Here is an 18,552-nt window from a genome sequence, read left to right as displayed (position 1 = left end):
AGCATCTCGGCCAATCAATCCACTTGCCAACCAATTAGCACTTTGTCCTGCAGCATAACCTGCAATCTTTTGATATTTGGCATTCTTGCATTTGTCCAGATGCAAAGGTTCAGCAACATGGCTCTCTCTCAGCAATATTCATGTGCTGTCCTACGAAATAACGGTTTATATACTTGTCCTGTACTTTGACATGCAGTCCATCTTCCTATTGAGGCTACACTGTGGCTCTTCTCCACACGCCAACCCCCACCCCCATCCAATTATAGCCCACTGGGATTATTGACTCTTGCCTGCCCAATTGTAATTGAGCATCTCTCACAATGGCTTTTCTTTCCATGCCCACACCCTAGAAAAGCCCATGGTTGTTCGCTCTCCTCTTCCTCAGCTGCATCTCACCCCATGGTGACATCACTTGAGATATGGGGTCAGCTCCTATATGTATACTTATGCTTCCCAACTCTACTTCTCCATCACCTCTTGTCTTCTTCTCCACTGCCTCTCGGCAGTCAGACTGTTTGCCCCATGCCCAAATTGGATGAGTTTTACTTTCCTCCAGCTACACATTCAAATTTCTTCCCTAAAACTTTTGTTCTTCCGCCTCTCTCCTGAAAGATCTCTTTAATGATCAATTAGGTGACCATGTGTTTGATCTCATCATCTAACAGCCTATCCTTTGGATCCGCATTCAGATTTTTCCCCTTGCACTTTTGTGAACCATCTTGGTTTTTAAAAAATTGTTAAAGGTGCTTTCGAAACGGAAGTAGCATAGTCACAACACAAGAATTGCTCGAGAGATGACAACACAACATCTGACAACAGAACATAAAAGCAGCTTTCGTCAGTCGAATGTAGATTGACCATTTTAATTATCTATGTGCAACCAATCTGTTTGGAGTTGGCATTTTACTGTCAAGAAGGTGGAGAGCAAAAACAGAGATCGACACTCAAAGCAAACGAAGATCTGGAAGAACAAGGAAGCAGCAGCCATGAGCACAGAAAGAGTAGAAATTTAATTATGCCAAAGTCAAGTTACACTGCTGGTTGGATGCAACTCAAAGAGCATCTCTTACGGAATTCAAATGGTTTTGGATGTGCTACGCGGTAAGTCTCCTCGCAACACAGGCAAAACCGCCTTTATGTAGTTGGTTTGCCTCATGTTTCATCAGTACCTATTTTAACAGTTGTGCTATTAAAAAAACTAATTTACACCATTATCACATTCATTTTTAGCTTACAAAAGATCAAAATTCTTCACAAACTAGATCAGAATAATCATGAAATCGGCAACAGAGTGAAAATTTCCCTGTCCGATTGTCTTATTTTGAAGGAGCGGAGTGTTTGTGTGTGTGTGGGGGGGGAGAGAGAGAGAGAGAAAGAGAAAGAGTGAAGAAATAGCTAAAATAGTTTGTGGAGAAAAGATTTACGATGGCTGCAACAAAAATTCAACAGGACATCTGGATTATTCCAAATTTATTCCTTCCAGTGATAATTGCAATCTTGGGTATGTTGAATCGCATGCAAAGCAGAGGACTTGACATGTTCAAGTGTGAATCTGGTTTGTACAAAAGCAGGATTAACCATTCTGAAGTAGTGTGAACAAACTTTACATTACAACTATGATCATTTTAATACCAACTTCCACCAAATTCTTACTTCTCCCTCAAAATACTGACAAGCTGGGCATATGGATCCATCCATCAGATGGCAATTGTCCATCATCGAAAGTCACAAAGTCCGATCTCATCCTCTTCCAACAGCTAAGTGTATACAGTTTCAATCAGTAATCAGTGGACAGTGACAGGCGCAAACCTTTGGCCATTTTTCTCTTTTCCTTAGCTTGGCAACATGATGCAATCCCACTGCTATTGCAAGCAGAAATTAGGGACCATATCCTGGACCATCACAGCCCAGGTGGCTCCGTAACACTACACAAGCTGATGCTTTGGCGCTTGACAATCAACAAACTATTCTCGAGACATGTTGTGATGAATGCAGAAATTTCAGATATATTGTACTATGTTCTTCCCGTGTCTGCGTGGGTTTCCTCCGGGTGCTCCGGTTTCCTCCCACAAGCCCTGAAAGACGTGCTGTTAGGTGAATTGGACATTCTGAATTCTCCCTCTGTGTACCCAAACAGGTGCCAGAATGTGGCGATGAGGGGCTTTACACAGTAACTTCATTGCAGTGTTAATGTAAGCCTACTTGTGACAATAAAGATTATTAGATAATATGTAATTGGTACAGCAAGGGTTAAAAGCCTGAGCTAGGATTTGAGTGATGCAGTCATGCGTTTGCAAAATCCTGGTTTGAAAGGCAGCTAGACTTTTTGGAAGCAGCGGTGCAAGTAAAGCATCGTAAAAAATCAATCATATTCCATTCCACACATGGCTATGGTTTGCTGAGGTTTGGGCTAATGGACTTTTGTTTATATAAAGATGTTTCCCTGAGGTGTAGATCATTAGAGACACTGGGCGGGATTCTCTCAGCCCGGGGCCGGGCTGGAGAATCGCCGCAACTGGCGCGAATCGCACCACGCCACCGGGACACGCGAGGCCGCTCTACAGGCGCCCCCTGGCGATTCTCAGCCCGGGATGGGCCGAGCGGCCGCAACATGAAACCAGAGTCCCACCGGCGCTGTTCTAACCTGATCTCAGCCGGCAGGCCGGTGTGGAAGGTTCCAGGGGGTGGCCTGGGGGGAGGGGGTCCGATGCTGGGGAGGGGGGCCTCCGTTGTGGCCTGGCCCGCGATCGGGGACCACCAATCGGCGGGCCAGCCTCTGGTGCTGGGGGCCTCCTTTCTTCCGCGCCAGCCCCTGTAGCCCTAAGCCATGTTGCGTTGGGACCGGCACAGAGAAGGGAGCCACTGCCCATGCGCACATTGGCGCCGGTGCCACTCCGCATGCGCGCATTGGCGACATTGCCACTGCACATGCACGGACCCCGCGGCGCCCAGTTGACGCCGGGATCAGCAGCTGGAGCAGCGTGGGTCGCTCCAGTGCTTTGTTGGCTTCCTGTTGGGGCCAGAATCGCTGATCCTGAGGCCATGTTGACGCCGTTGGGAAACACTTAGCCTCAGGATCACAGAATCCTGCCGATTGTGTTAGTTTGATAAGATGTAGTTAATGGGAGGAGCCAGGGGCTGAAGCAGTCAGGTGTTGAGGTTTTCAGTTTAGTTTTAGATTGGGATGTGAGCAGAGAAGAAGCCATCTCAATATAGTTCAGTTTAGATCTATCTGTAGACAGATTAGCAGTTTCTGGGAAAAACAGTTCAGTTAAAGAATTGACAGGGGCCTGACCAGACCAGAAGCTGTTCTCCAGACAGCGAGTTAAAGATTTACCCGTGTACAGGACAGGAGTAGTCTCTCAGACTGCCAGCTTAAGCAGACAGGCAAGAATCTGTAGGGTGGGTCTTGAAAGGTTTATGCAAGACATCACTTTACAGCACGTATTCCTGAGTTTGCTAACTGGATTTAAAAGTGGATTTTGACTAGAAATGGGTGCTGTTTGAGTGGAGATAAAGGTTAACAGTTCTGGTTTATTTTTCATTGTATTGTTCAGCATTCTTTAACTCGTAATTGAAAGCTATTATATTTATGTTAAACTTAGAAATAAAATTTGTTTCAATAAACCATATTCCTATTTGTGTGTGAAATCACTCCTGGAGCGAAGTATCCTTTCCTCACATTCTTACAAATTAAATAAATTATTGGGGTTTCTGTCCAGCATCCCAGCAACTGTTGGGGTCTGCTACGGGATTGCAATGGGTTCTGGTACGGGATTGTAATAATGTTCTCCATGTGTCTTGTTTCAATAGGCAAAACCAGAAGGAAATAAAAGTTGTTCTAAAGTAATTCAATTTTAAATAATAGGTCTCTACAACAGACTGATATTATGTTTCTTCAGCTTACTTAATTTACAAAATAATACTAATCTTTATTATTGTCACAAGTAGGCTTACATTCACACTGCAATGAAGTTACTGCGAAAAGCCCCTGGTCGCCACACCACAGCGCCTGTTCGGGTACACCGAGGGAGAATTCAGAATGTCGCCTAACAAGCACGTCTTTTGGGACTTGTGGAGGAAACAGGAGCACCCGGAGGAAACCCACGCAGATACGGGGAGAATGTGCAGACTCTGCACAGTGACCCAAGCCAGCAATCAAACCCGGGTCCCTGTGCTGTGAAGCCACAGTGCTAACCACTGTGCTACCATGGCGCCCATGAAAATTGACAGTATATAACAGCATACTCTGGTTAACCTGTGGAATTGCACCTCAAATAAGGCAGCACATTTGGAGGGAGGAAGTCTAAGTAATGTTACAAATTCTGGTCTTCTGCACTCGGGGTCAGTGTTGTAAATCATTCTCAAGCTGTTTGGTTGTCATTTTTCCCCTCAAGGTCCTGCATCTGTTTAGGCAGCAGCAAGAAAGCAATGAAAAGCTTCTAATCTGGACTGAACTACAATTCCACATGCGTTAACCAGATTGCCCTATGTCTTTAGAGGCAGACAGAATCAACACAACCTAAAGCGTCATTTTGTTTTGCCTGTAAGCAGTCAGCCTTTGCTCAATGATAACAACTTCAGTTCAGAGTCAGAAGTTGCGGGTCAAGGCCATTCCAGAGATATTTATACATTATCTAAACTGAAACTTCAGTGCAGTAAGAGTGCTGTATCAGAAGTGCTGATATTCGGATGGGGCTGCAACAAAGTTCTATTTCAATACGCTGCAGGTCAATCTTGCATCTTAGATGAACTTAAGCTCATCTAAAATTTTGATGCCTGTTACCCAAGTCATATTAAGTCTCATTCCTTCATCACCTATTTTTTGCTGATGTGACGCATCTCAATTTTAATATCCACAAATAAAAGATACTTGTGCATTTTCTTCCACCTAATTGTCCCTTTCAATCTTTAACCTCCAATCCTATAATCCACCAAAAACTTGTGTTTCAACAATTTTGGCCTCTTTTCCATCTCACATTTCCTTTGCCACACTCGAGGGGGCTATGCCTTCAGTTGCCTAGGGCCCAACGTTTGGAATACCCTCTCTAAACCCCTTCCCTTCTCCACTTCTCTTCTTCTCCTTTAAGATCTTACTTTAAACCCTAACTCCTTGGCCAAGCTTTTAGTCTCTGTCCTAATGTCACATTTGTTGGCTCAATGTTAATTTGTCTGATAGCACTCTCGTATAGTTGTTTTTTTTTGTCTGTTAGGCATTTTGAGACATCCTGAAGTCCAGGAAAGGCATTATATAAATAAGTGATCTTCACTTCTTTCTTCTCAATCGGCAATATAAACAGAATTGGTCAAAGTCATTGGTGTAACCAGTTTAGCGTCTATTTGTGAACTGTGTTATGGACCAGGGTTTAGAGAGCCCCAAAGTGTATCATGGAGTTCACCTGACCCAGAACCTTTACTGGATTGTGGTATGAGGAGCACACGGCCCACTCTATAGGTGTGGTACAGCAGAAATGGAAAAGTATTTTTTAAAGCAAAACAATGTTTATTCTATGAACTCAAGTTAACCTTTTTAAAACATAGTGAACATCTTAGCAACCATCAATTCAAATACAACCCCCAAAAGAATACAACACTAAGTAATCCTTTAAGCTTTCCTTTTAACATCCATAAGACTTAAAACACCTTTCAACAGAAACACGAGGGGCGTGATTCTCTGCTCCCGCACCGTTTCAGAGAATAGCCTGGGTCTCCAAATTTTCCCGCGACACGGTCCGACCCTCCCGCGATTCACGGAAGCGGCCAGATCGGCACAATCGCGTCTTGCGCGGCGCGGTCCAGTGAATCGCCCGAGACAGCCAAAATGGCGATTCACCGGTACCCCCACGATTCTCAGTGCCGGATGGGCCGAGCGGCCTGCCCAAAATGGCGGGTTCCCCCGGCGCCGTCCACACCTGGTCGCTGCCGGCGATAACAGCGCGGGAACGCTGGGGGGGGGGGGTGAGGGGGGGGAGAAAGAGGGGTCATCCTGCACTGGGGGGGGGGGCCTCAAATGGGGTCTGGTCCACGATCGGTGCCCACCGATCGTCGGGCCGGCCTCTCTGAAGGAGGACCTCCTTTCTTCCGCAGCCCCGCAAGATCCATCGGACATCTTCTTGCGGGGCGGACTCGGGGAGGATGGCAACCAGGCATGCGCGGATGACGCCAGTTATGCGGCGCCGGCTGCGTCATGTATGCGGCGCCGCCTTTACGCGGCGCCAAGACCTGGCGTGCTTATGACGCGGCGCCGCTCCTAGTCTATTTTCGGGCCCTGAATCGGTCGAGTTAGGGGCCGTTTCGTGCCGTCGTGAACCTCGACGGCGTTCATGACGGCGCGAACACACTGTCTCCATTTCGGAGAATCGCGCCCATTAGGTTTACATTCACTACTGAAAACATTTATAATTCTGAATTCACCAAATGATCAAGAGATAGTCTTTGATGGCAGAGAGAACAGCAGTACACCTGCTTGGTCTGGCTTTAGCTCCAACTCTAAAAACGAAACTAAAACACACCCTGCAGCCTGCTCAAAAACGAAAGTAAAAAGCTGAGAGACAGCCCAGCTCCACCCACTCTCCGACATCACTGCAGTAGTAAACACCCATTTCTTAAAGGTACTCTCACTACAGATATTTATATACACACCCATTTATAAACACCCAGTTCTTAAAGGTATTCTCACGTGACAACTGCTATAAAAATAAAGAACATGTGTACATTATCCCAGTTGCTGGAAACTTTCAACAAAAGGGCAGTATGGGGCACAATGGTTCACACTGCGCGTCACAGAGCCAGGGACCTGCGTTCAATTCTGGCCTTGGGCGACTGTGTGGAGTTTGTACGTTCTCCCCATGTCTGCGTGGGTTTCCTCCGGGTGCTCCAGTTTCCTCCCACAGTCCAAAGATGTGCAGGTTAGGTGGATTGGCCATGATAAATTGCTCCTTATTTTCCAAAGGTTAGGCGGCACAGTGGCACAGTGGTTAGCGCGGCTTCCGCACAGCATCTGGGGCCTGGGTGTGATTCCAGCCTTGGGTCACGGTTCTGTGTGGGGTTTGCGCATTCTCCCAGTGTCTGCGTGGATTTCCTCCAGGTGCTCCAGTTTCCTCCCACTGTCCAAAGATGTGCAGGTCAGGTAGATCAGCCATGATCATTGCCCCTTAGTGTCCAACGGTTAGGTAGAGTTACAGGGATAGGGCAGGAGATTGGGTCTAGGTGGGATGCTCTTTTGAGGGGTCGGCAAAGACTCGATGGGCTGAATGGCCTCCTTCTGCACTGTTGGGATTCTATAAAAATGATTTTCATGGAAGAAAAACTGCAGAAACTGAAACAGTGGAAAAAGGCTAGGGGGAATAATTAAATCACTTCTTTAGCGCCTTTATGTTCTCCATCAGTTTGACACCCTCAAATCTCAATGCTTTTTCATAAACAAAAAAAAAGTGGCATTATTCATTAAATGATCCAGTATTTTACCCATCAGCTGCAGCTCAGGCTGGACTGCTCTCACTAAAGTCACAAGGTTGAGAGTTCAAGTCCCACTCCAGGACTTGAGCACAACAATCCCTGAAACATTAATCAGAGGCTCTTGCTGCTTTTTCAGCACGCGGAGCACAGATTACATGGCTGTTTCAGGGATATTGCTGTGTGCACATTTTTCTTTTTTTAATTTGTTCGTGGGATGTTTGCATCCCTGGCTGGGCCAGTATTTATTGGCCACCCCCAAGGGCAATTTAAGAGTCAACCATATTGATGTGGATCTGGAGTCACAGTAGGCCAGACCAGTTAAGAACGATAGGTTTCCTCCTCTGAAAAGGACATTAGTGAACCAGATGGGTCGTTACGACAATCGACAATGGTTTCAGGATCACCTTTGGACTTTTAATTCCAGATTTTTATTGAATTCAAATTTCACCACCTGCCATGGCGGGATTCGAACCTGGGTCCCCAAAGCTTGACTCTGGATCTCGGAATTACTAGTGCAGTGATAATACTACGAACGCCACTTCCTCCCTAATTGGCTGCTGTGTTTCTGATATGACAACAGCGGCTACACTTCAAAAATACATCATTGACTGTAAAACACTTCGTACATCATGTGGCCATGGAAGGCACTATAAGACCATAAGATGTAGGAGCAGAAATAGGCAACTCAGCCCATCTACTATGCTCCGCTATTCAATGAGATCATAGCGGATGGATACAATCCACAACTCAGTTTCCCGCCTTATCCTCATAATCCTCGTTTCCCTTGCTGATTAAAAATTGGTCCATCTCAGCCTTGAATATACTTAATGACCCAGCCTCCACAGCCCTCTGCTTCCAGTGAATTCCACAGATTCACTACCCTCAGCAGAAATTCCTCATCTCAAATGGGAGGCCCCTTACTCTGATTTATGTCCTCTGGTCCTAGACACTCCACAAAAGGAAAGATCCTCTCAGCATTACCCTACCAAGCCCTGAGGAGCCTATATGTCTCAATAATAACACCTCTCATTTTTTAAAACTCCAATGAGCAAAGGCCCAATCTACTCAACCTCTCCAGAATATCCCTCCATACCCGGGATCAACCCCGTGAACCATCTCTGATCTGCCTCCAATGCCAGTATATCTTTTCTTAGCTAAGGGGATCAAAACTGTTCACAGTATTCCAGGTGTGGTCTAACTAGTGCCTTGTCTAGTTTAAGCAGGACATCCCTATTTTTATACTCCATCCCCTTTGAAATAAAGGCCAACATTCCATTTAGCTTCTCAATTACCTGTTGAACTTGTTTTCTGTGATTTATGCACGAGCACCGCAAATCCCTCTGTGCTGCAATTTTCTGCAGTCTTTATCTATTTAAATAATATTCTGCTCCTATATTCTTCCTACCAAGTGCATAACTTCACACTTTCCTACATTATATTCCATCTGACAAGTTTTTGCCCACTCACCTATCTATATCCCTTTGTAGGCTCGTGTCATCCTTACCACTAGCCTTCCCACCTATTTTTGTGCCATCCGCAAACTTGGCATTAGTATATTCATTTCCCTCGTCCAAGTCATCAAGTTTTTTAAAATATAAATTGAGAGTATTCTTTTTTTCCCAATTAAGCGGCAATTTAGAGTGGCCAATCCACCTTCCCTGCACATTACAGTGCAGAAAGCGGCCATTCGGCCCATTGAGTCCACTCTGGCCCTTGGAAAGAGCACCCCACCTAAGCTCACACTTCCACCCTATCCCCATAACCCAGTAACCCCAACCAACCTTATTGGACACGGAGGGCAATTTATCATGGCCAATCCACTGAACCTGCACATCTTTGGACTGTGGGAGGAAACCGGAGCACCCGGAAGAAACCCACGCAGACAGTGACCCAAGCCGGGAATCGAACATGGGACCCTGGAGTGGTGAAACAACTGTACTAAACACTGTGCTACTGTGTCCCCACCCTCCTTTGGATTGTGGGGGTGAGACCCACGCCGACACAGGGAGAATGTGCAAACTCCACACAGATAGTGACCCAGGGCCGGTATCGAGCACTGGGTTCTCAGCACTGTGAGGCAGCAGTGCTAACCACTGTGCCCCGCTGGACGCCCTGCATCCAAGTCATTGATACATATTGTAAATAATTCTGGCCCCAGCACCGATCCCTGTGGCACTCCACTAGTTACAACAGGTTGCTATCTTGAAAATGAGCCTATTATCAGTATATATAAATGCAAGCCTGCAGATTCTGTTCAGAAAATGTATACAGCAATTTGATAAGTAAAAATCAATTTCCAATACATATAGCATAACCTTCCACAGATGTCCAGTTTGAGAAAGCTAGAATTAAACTTCTGGAGGCATGTTATGAAGTTGCACTGTGCAATACACACAAATCAATACTGGCACTTACATTTCTTCTCTCAATGGGTAGATCTTATATCACTGTTTCAGGATTTTAGACTTATGAATTTGCTAAAATAAGACCATACAGTCCAACGACTGCATCATGTATAATTATACACAAGTATCATTACTACAACTTGTATTTATACAGCACCTTTAATAAGGAAACTTCCCAAGGCACTTCACAGAGCTATTATAAAACAAAACATGACACCAAGCCAGATATGGACATACATGGGCAGGTGACAAAAGCCAAGTACTGACATTTACAAATGTGCACTTTGGAAGACAAAGTTAGGTTCTACCAAACGTTCTATCATTTAGAATTCAAAGTGAACTTAAGGGGGTGGTAACAAAGTGCGTGTGGTGGTGGTGGTGGGGGGGGGGGGGGGGGGGGGGGGGCACGTTGTAGTGTAGATTGCCTTCCCTTTTTCTTTTTCCAATGTACACAAATGACAAACTCATGAAATGCAATGGGCACAATTTACAGGACTTATCATGCCCGACTTGGGTGGGGCAACATGACCATTGAATCACCAGAGAGGCCTCTCGAGATTCACGATGCTAGAGTCAATTTGCAAGATTCAACCGAACCTTACGAGACGTAACGATCTGTATCTCGCCCATGTCGGGCCAGGCGTACCAGTACCTGGGTTAGTTTCCCAGGCCTTGGAGAACCCTGGGTGGTCCAAGACAGCACAGGGTAGCATCCTGGCTCCCCCTCTGGCAGTGGCACCTTGGCACTGCCAAGCTGCCACTGCCAAGGGTCAGAGCCCCAAGGGCGCCATGCAGAATGGGAGAGGGGCCCTCAGCAACCCAATAGTAGGGCGCCCTCTCTTGGGGCAGGGGGTGGGGTGACATTGCCCGCAGGTGGGTTGTGTAGAGGACTCCGAAGCTCACTTAGAGATCAGGTCACCCTTTCAAAATGGCGGCCTGATCTCAAGACAGGGACAAAACTCCCAAGGCCCCCAAAAAATGACTTAAGTGTGGGTGAATACTGGTGAGGATCTCACCCAAAAGGTTGGCGAGAAAACACTGCTAAATCTGCCCAAAATGACACTTTAGATGTTTTTTGGTTATATGGCGCCCGATATTTTGATTACTGAACTGTGCAAGGGAGGATAAATCATAAAAGCGCAACAGCTTTTCAAATTTGATCACGAAACGCAAGTCAATTAAACAACAGATTCACAACACAAACAGTTGCACATTGAGCAGTGCAGCCAAAGACTTGGGTAGCTCACACCTATATACCACCTCAACTGGAATTTGAATCCGGTCTCCCCAAACCACAGCACAGCAAGAAGTTTCAAAAGTTTCAAAGAAGGATGGGTCACAGTTTGCAAAATAAGAACAAAATTTACTGGCAAGAACAAGTATTCTTACAAATACAACACCTTTATCTAACAAAACAAAGTGACTGCTGTACATAGGATATTATGCAAATACATGTAAAATTTACTTTTGAACAAGATCTATACATGGGTGTTGGTTGATTTCACGTGAAGCTAAGAAGAAAATGATTTAAGCACCCAATTCAAAATGCAGTTATAGTCAGTGTTCACTTGTAGAATCAGATATATGCTAACCTTACAAACCCTTCCTGCAATACTTGACAGACCTGTGGTGCCAGGTTGACTTAAAAAAGACAGAACCTTAAGTCATGCCTCAAGGTTACTCTGACCTCAGTGCTGTTTAATTTATACAAGATGATTAGTTTTTCAAAATTAGCCAAGTATAAAACGTGAAAATTAAGCTGCTAAAGCTTCTTCAAGTTCAAAAGCAACAGCTGAACTGCATCAACAACTCTGCATTACGTCCAACCAAATAAGTCTGTCAGCGGTTTCATGATGCTTTTTTTGTACAGTTCCTCAAGACTTCTAATATTAAAATTCTAGTTCAAGTAAAAGGTCACATATTGCACAGTTAGAGAAGCTGGAATCTATCCAAACAGATATAGTTGGGTTTACCAAAATACATCAACCAATATTTCATTCTAATGGAATATATAATATAATATATAGAATCATAGAATTTACAGTGCAGAAGGAGGGCATTCGGCCCATCGAGTCTGCACAGGCTCTTTGAAAGAGCACCCTACCCAAGCCCACATCTCCACCCTATCCCCATAACCCAGTAACCCCACCCAACACTAAGGGCAATTTTGGACACTAAGGGCAATTTAGCTTGGCCAATCCACCTAACCTGCACATCTTTGGACTGTGGGAGAAAACCGGAGCACCCGGAGGAAACCCACACACACAAGGGGAGAACGTGCAGATTCCGCACAGACAGTGAACCAAGCCTGGGAATTGAACCTGGGACCCTGGATCTGTGAAGCAATTGTGCTAACCACCATGCTGTCTGTTGGAATGGGATTGAAAGTGACATTCATTTCAAACTTGTATGAAAGCGGAAATGTAAGACACTTCACACAACTGCAATGAATAACTTGCATTTAAATATGTCTTTAATGTTTAAACCTTCCCAAGCGACTTCACCAATGGAGACAGATGGGCGAATGAATACGGAACAGAGAGATCAGGAGAGGTGACCAAAAGCTTGGTTTTGAGGAAAGTAAGCGAGAGATGTGAAGGAAGATGCTCCAGCAAAGATAAATGAAGAACTCTGAAGCACCCTCAATGATCAGTGGGATGAAGGGGTGGAAGATGGGGGAGGGGGGGGGGGGGGAAGAAAGATGGTTAATGACGATAAACACAAAAAAGCCAAAAAGTTGCGCCGAAAGTTTGATAAAATAGCTAATTAGATGTAAAAAAAAAAAAAAATGTAGCCTCCAGTTCCCAAACTTAATTTCCATAAAGCTGCTTATTGATTGAGACACAAAAATGATTTGCATTCCTTCTTTCCCAATTTCCAGGATTAGCAGAATCACCAAAACGAGTTTAACCTGAAACAAATCAGCTTTGTTCGGTGCTTGTATTTCAAAACCTCTTCCAATTAAAGTGGTTCCGTAAATGTGCCATTTCTGTTTTGAGCAAGTACACAGGGGCAAATCTTCTACACTGTTGACCCATTCATCTGCCTTATTTAAATTCACTAATACTATAACTGGACACGAGGTTTGCGCATATTCTCTTGCTCAAAAGTCTAAATAAAACATTAGAGCACCTGTGCAATCTTAGTCAATCACAATTAACATAAAAACGACATTCACAATTTTAGCTGTGGATCTTATTGGATAGAGAGGCCTATACAGGACATCATAGGAATATTGCTGAATTGTACAGCTGACAATTCAACCCATATGTGGCCAGAATCAAAATGACAGAACCCAAATAAATGTAACTAGAAATTATTTGACTTTACTACCTGTGGTTTTGACCCATTAGAAGGGACCAGATAAATGAGCTCCCGAGAACTAGAGTGGCTGCAATTGCAGTCACGGGATTGTTTTGCGTTTGGAGGTACATCAACATTACGTTTGCTGTTTGAATCAAATCTGTAGGGTAAGGAGTCATTGGAATCAGAAAAACAAACGGATCAGGAATATTTGATTAGGTGTGCAGTTCAGAAGCAGCTAGCTTGATGACTGGCTTGCTTTAGTCTGGTTGTTTTCCAATAGACAGAGTAGGCACAAGAGCAGATTGTTACAGTAGTTTGTTTTTTTGGCAAAATCTATTTAGCTTTCCAATAGTTTTTAGAACAAATGAGCAGAATATTTATATTGCCCCTATGTCTAGAGTGGCACCTATTAACAGCGGACACCTCTGCAATGCACGGTGGTGGCATCATCGTGTACAGAGGTGATGTCATCATAGAACATACAGGGCAGAAGGAGGCCATTCAGCCCATTGAGTCTGCACCGACCCACTTAAGCCCTCACTTCCACCCTATCCCCGTAACCCAATAACCCCTCCTAACAAAGATCCTTCTGGTTCAGGATAGAAAGGGTCCAATTGTGGGCACGGCACATGAAAAACAACTTTTAAAAAAATTTCCGTTTTATTTTAAAAACAGGACGTGGGCTTCGCTGGCTAGGCCAGCATTTGGTTCCCATCCCTAATTGCCATTGAGGTGGTGGTGGTGAGCTGCCCGTTTGAACCGCTGCAGTCCATGTGGTGTAGGTACACCCACTCTACTATTAGGCAGGGAGTTCCAGGATTTTGATCCAGCCACAGTGAAGGAACAGCGATATATTTCAAAGTCAGGATGGTGAGTGATTTGGAGGGGAACTCGAGTATCTGCTGCCCTTGTCCTTCTAGATGGTAGTGGTCGTGGGTTTGGTAGGTGCTGCCTAAGGAGCCTTGGCGAGTTCCTGCAGTGCCTCTTGTAGATGGTACACAATGCTCCTCTTGTAGATGGTACACACTGCTGCTATTGTACATCAGTGGCAGAGGGAGTGAATGCTTGTGGAAAGGGTGCCAGGGTGCCAATCAAGCGGGTTGTCCCATTCAAATGCCACTGCAGACAGGAGCATATCGTGTCATAAATTACTGGACAAACTGGCTCAAAACTAGATTGTCTGGTATAAAACTGGACAAAATCACCATCCTACTCCTATTACACCTCAGATCATTGCAAATTTCCAATAAAGTACATCGGCAGTTTAGTCACGATTGTGTTATCGGAAACATGGCAGCCATTTTGTGCATAGGAAGCTTCCAAAAACAGTGTGAAAACAACCAGGCAATCTAGTTTAGCGATGCTGAGTGAATGATAAATATTGGCCTGGACACAGAACACCCTTGCTCTTCTGTAAATAGTACAATGAGATCTTTTACATCCACCCGAGGGGGCAGATAGAGCCTGAGGCATTACCCAGAGTAACACCCAGTACATGATCTCAATTAGTTTCATACCATCAGATTAACCAAGCAAGAATTCAGATGCTCTTCTACAGGAAAAGTTCTTTAAAAAATGAGAGGTTCTCTCTTTTGCAGACCCAAAATATAGTTTAAGAGAAGCCTTATTGATCGAAAACATATCTGTCTGCACTACCACACGAGATTAGAGTTACACTGAAAATAAAGAAATTATATTTAGCATTAAAACGTTCACATGCAATTTGAACTCTTTGGGACAAGTGTGTTCCAGTTAATTATAAATTACACCTATCCAAAGCAGGTTCATTCAAATTTGCATTTAATCACATTGAACTAAAGCACCTTTACATTTCAGAGTGATTTTTTGTTATAGAAGAGCAGAACAACAGCTATCAGAGCATGCTAACACAAAAATATGGATCATATTGCTAAACCATATATTTTCAATATGCATTCTACATTTGCACACAACGTAACATGGGATGTCAAAACAAACAAAAAGCCTGCTCCTGCAGTATTTTGTTGATAATGCAGATACTGTATAAAACAAGTGGAGACTAGTCAGCAACCTTCTGAAATGAACATTGTTTGGAATTAAAAGGTTTTCCATTTCCAATGTTCACCTGAAGGAGGTACTTGTATTTTAAAAACATTCGATTAAAAATGAAAGCTTCCTCGAGTAAATCATATTTAATTTCTTAATTTAATCGCACGAGGACTGTGTCTGCAGACAAAGAAGGTAAAGATCAAATATTTGCCATTCACATTCCATAATCTATTGATTGGAATTGATTTGAAAGCAATATTTCTTACCTGTTGGTGTCATGTTAAACTCCTTGACAGTGAAGAACAGGTAGCAGACAGGGCAAGGTTACTGTCTGACCAAAAGTCAGTGAAAACTGAGATCAGGGTATCACCTCCTATCCAAATTAACTGCTTTGATCATATGACTGTAAAGCGACACCTCAACCACAAGCTGGTGGGTACACGTCCACATAAAAGCATAAGTGGTAACTTCAGACCTTCAAAATGTCTGCTTCGGAAAATATTTAGCTATTATAGTCCAAGCAAAGTACAAGACCTGGCACTGTACGAAAGTCCCACATTTCTTTAAAAATAGAGGTTGATCCTTCTAAAAGCGGAGCAAGCTTCCAGTAAGTCTCTGATATTTGGCCCCGCGGACACAGGTTAGGTCATGTGCGTCTTACACAAACTAAAGCTTGCAGTCTCACATGCCTCAGGTTGAATATTAACTGGCTCAAACAGAATATGTGGTTAAATCAATGTGAAGTATCTGCAAGTCTGCGAGAAAGGGCATGCCTCCTTTGATTCAAAGTCATGCATTGTTGTAGGCTTAACAAACACCTAAAGTGGGAACAAAGATTTTTCCATGCGACGAATAAAAGTAAGCTGCAGCAAAATAATTAGGGTTGTGTTTCAAGAAGAGTTCTCAAGTACCCCAACAACCCATTAATTACATTTGTGTTACTTGAATTTAAAATTGATGAGTGCAAATTCAGTACTTTCCAGGCGAGTCAAATTGCGTCAAATTCAAGAGTGAATCATATTTAAGATTTTACTTCCTTACAGAAACAGGATCCAAGGCAGAAATACAGAGCAGCAGACAAGCACTTGCAATTGAACAAGTAACCTGCTGAAGAAGCCATTTTGTTGAAAATGGTTCAGTCAGATACTTTGTAAAGGTCTATAAAACCAATGTGAACCACTCAGCAAGGGGGAAAAACCTGTGGCCTCATGAGGCATGGTGGTAGCCTGGAGTCTGCCCACTGTCTGTTTGGGCTGACAGACATAAAAGTGAAAAAATCTAAAAATATATTAAACATATTAAACAAGTTCTAAACTCTAGAACTTTTAACTAAAAGACTAATTGATATCTTACTGTCAACATATCTGAGATAATGTGCTTCAGATGTTCATTTGATAAGGTAAGAAAAAATGTTTTCTCGTCACGTCAAGTTTCGACAACGTATAAACACGGTTTAAATTAGCATATAGTCTTCTATCCTGCCTGACCTTGTTGGACTACTTTTCCTTCCTCGTATTAGTTTAACCCTTAAACACATTTTGTTTGCCTCAACTCTCAGAGCACCATTTGCAAGAGACACTGGTGCGTAACTGGTCCTGGGGTGTAGCACAAAGCAGGTGATAATGAACTAGCGGCCTTTCTTGCATTTTTCTTAAATAAAATGAGTGATAAAATTGAGTGGGGTGTGAAGAGGCTGCTAGGTCACTTTTGCCCATTTTGTGCTCTCAAGTGAGATTTTTCCACTGACACTTCGCCAAATTGAAATCCAATATCTGTCAAGAAGTCTCGAGAATGGTCCATCAACATGCTAACCAAACTACTTGATTCGTTCTTGGAAACAGGGCATGCATTTTATCAAATGAACTGCTCGTGTGTAGGGGGTTGCAGAAGAGGGACAAAGGTAGAGGGACTCAAGTGCAGATTGGAGAAATTCCAGGAGCATTGAGATATCAAAAATAAAATGGAATAAAGAGTTAACAAAACAAGGTGGAGGTGGAATATTAAAGCCAATAACAAATTATTGCAAGTGTTCCCCTCATTCAGTACATCCTTTCAATGTTCTCCATTGTTGGAACAATTGATCTGCAAAATTGAAGGGTTACCTTCAAAACTCTAATGCTGTAACCTGTCTGACAGTGTGGAATTTAAGTGCCAGGAAATAACTAGTTAATACAGTTTTTTTAAGCAATTAAGCTGTACAGTTATTATTCCTGGTTCAGTTCCTGAGTCAGACATGTCATGACCCCTCACATCTGTGTGGGTCCTTTTGTTAAAGGTGTGGAAGAGCTGTAAAACTGGAGTCTATCTGTCTGTGATTCCATGCTTTGGTATGTTTGTTTGGACTGACAGAAAAAGGGGCTCTCTCAATCCGAAAGTTTATCTGCCCTTGACAGAAGTCGCAGCCTTTTTTCGTCTGTTAATCAGAGGATGACTCAGTTTCTCTGTTCTCATCCTATTAAAAAGCTTTCACCCAATAAATATGCTTATCAGTATGAAATACCTTTAAAAAGGGACCTTATCACAAGTTAGAAACAAATTGTTACATAGTCAGAGATCACTTAAATTGCGACCAGTCTTGACTCAGTGAAGTCAGGTCAGAGATCATTACTCATATGTGGCATGGTTCAGAATTCAGAAAGAACGGAGGTTATAAGTGAGATAGATATTCTTGCGCAAACGAGTTCTCAACATTCCAGAAGACTGCAACGTTCCATGGATGGGCTTGTGAGGATGAGGTTATTTAAACTCTCAATGTTGTTAATCTCACCACTTTATAACCTCTGACTCTTGCTATAAATTCAGCATTCATTAGCGCTGACTTACCGTAATGCACTGAATTTCCTGTGTAACCTTTGCCACTCATTTTACTTAGGAAATTGCAAATTATTTTCTACTAAACTGCTCGTTAACTGATTACATTTGTGCATCACTATTAAGCATTTGTGTCTCAACTTTTTAATTTATTGAATTAAATGCACACATAGTGGTAGAGCAGTAATATCACTGAACTAGCAATCCAGTGGTCCAGGCTACGGAGTTCAAATCCCACCATGGCAGCTGGTGGAATTTAAATCACATTTCTTTTTTTTTTTTTTAAAGTCTGGAACTAAAAGCGAGGCTCAGTAATGGTGACCACAACACTGTTGGCGGTTTTAAAACCCCCAACTGGTTCACTAATGTCCGTTAGGAAAGGAAATCTGCCATCCTTACCCGGTCTGGCCTACATGCAAATCCAAACCACATTGCATGGGTCTGACTCTTAACTGCTCACTGATATGGCCCGAGTAAGCCACCCAGTTCAACAGCAATTAATTAGGGATGGGCAACAATGCTGGCCTCGTCAGCGACACCCAAA

At 43.5% G+C, this 18,552-nt stretch overlaps 1 protein-coding gene across 7 annotated transcripts in view; it reads right to left on the bottom strand.

Moving 5' to 3' along the window:
- Nucleotides 1-18,552, bottom strand: part of kank1a (KN motif and ankyrin repeat domains 1a) — a 441,925-nt gene that overhangs the window by 174,560 nt on the left and 248,813 nt on the right. For 2 of the 7 annotated variants that reach the window (XM_072516873.1, XM_072516875.1), the window contains exon 1: nt 15,464-15,841. The exons of the other annotated variants lie outside the window; for them this stretch is intronic. The gene's annotated coding sequence lies outside the window, so the exon portion shown is untranslated. Of the gene's footprint in view, nt 1-15,463; nt 15,842-18,552 lie in introns of those variants that run through there. 7 annotated transcript variants of the gene reach the window in all.

The sequence above is a fragment of the Scyliorhinus torazame genome, chromosome 9 (assembly GCF_047496885.1).
Source record: "Scyliorhinus torazame isolate Kashiwa2021f chromosome 9, sScyTor2.1, whole genome shotgun sequence".
In the NCBI taxonomy this organism is placed as follows: domain Eukaryota; kingdom Metazoa; phylum Chordata; class Chondrichthyes; order Carcharhiniformes; family Scyliorhinidae; genus Scyliorhinus; species Scyliorhinus torazame.
Note: the sequence above shows the minus strand (reverse complement) of the source record. Positions and strands in the feature narration are given on the sequence as shown.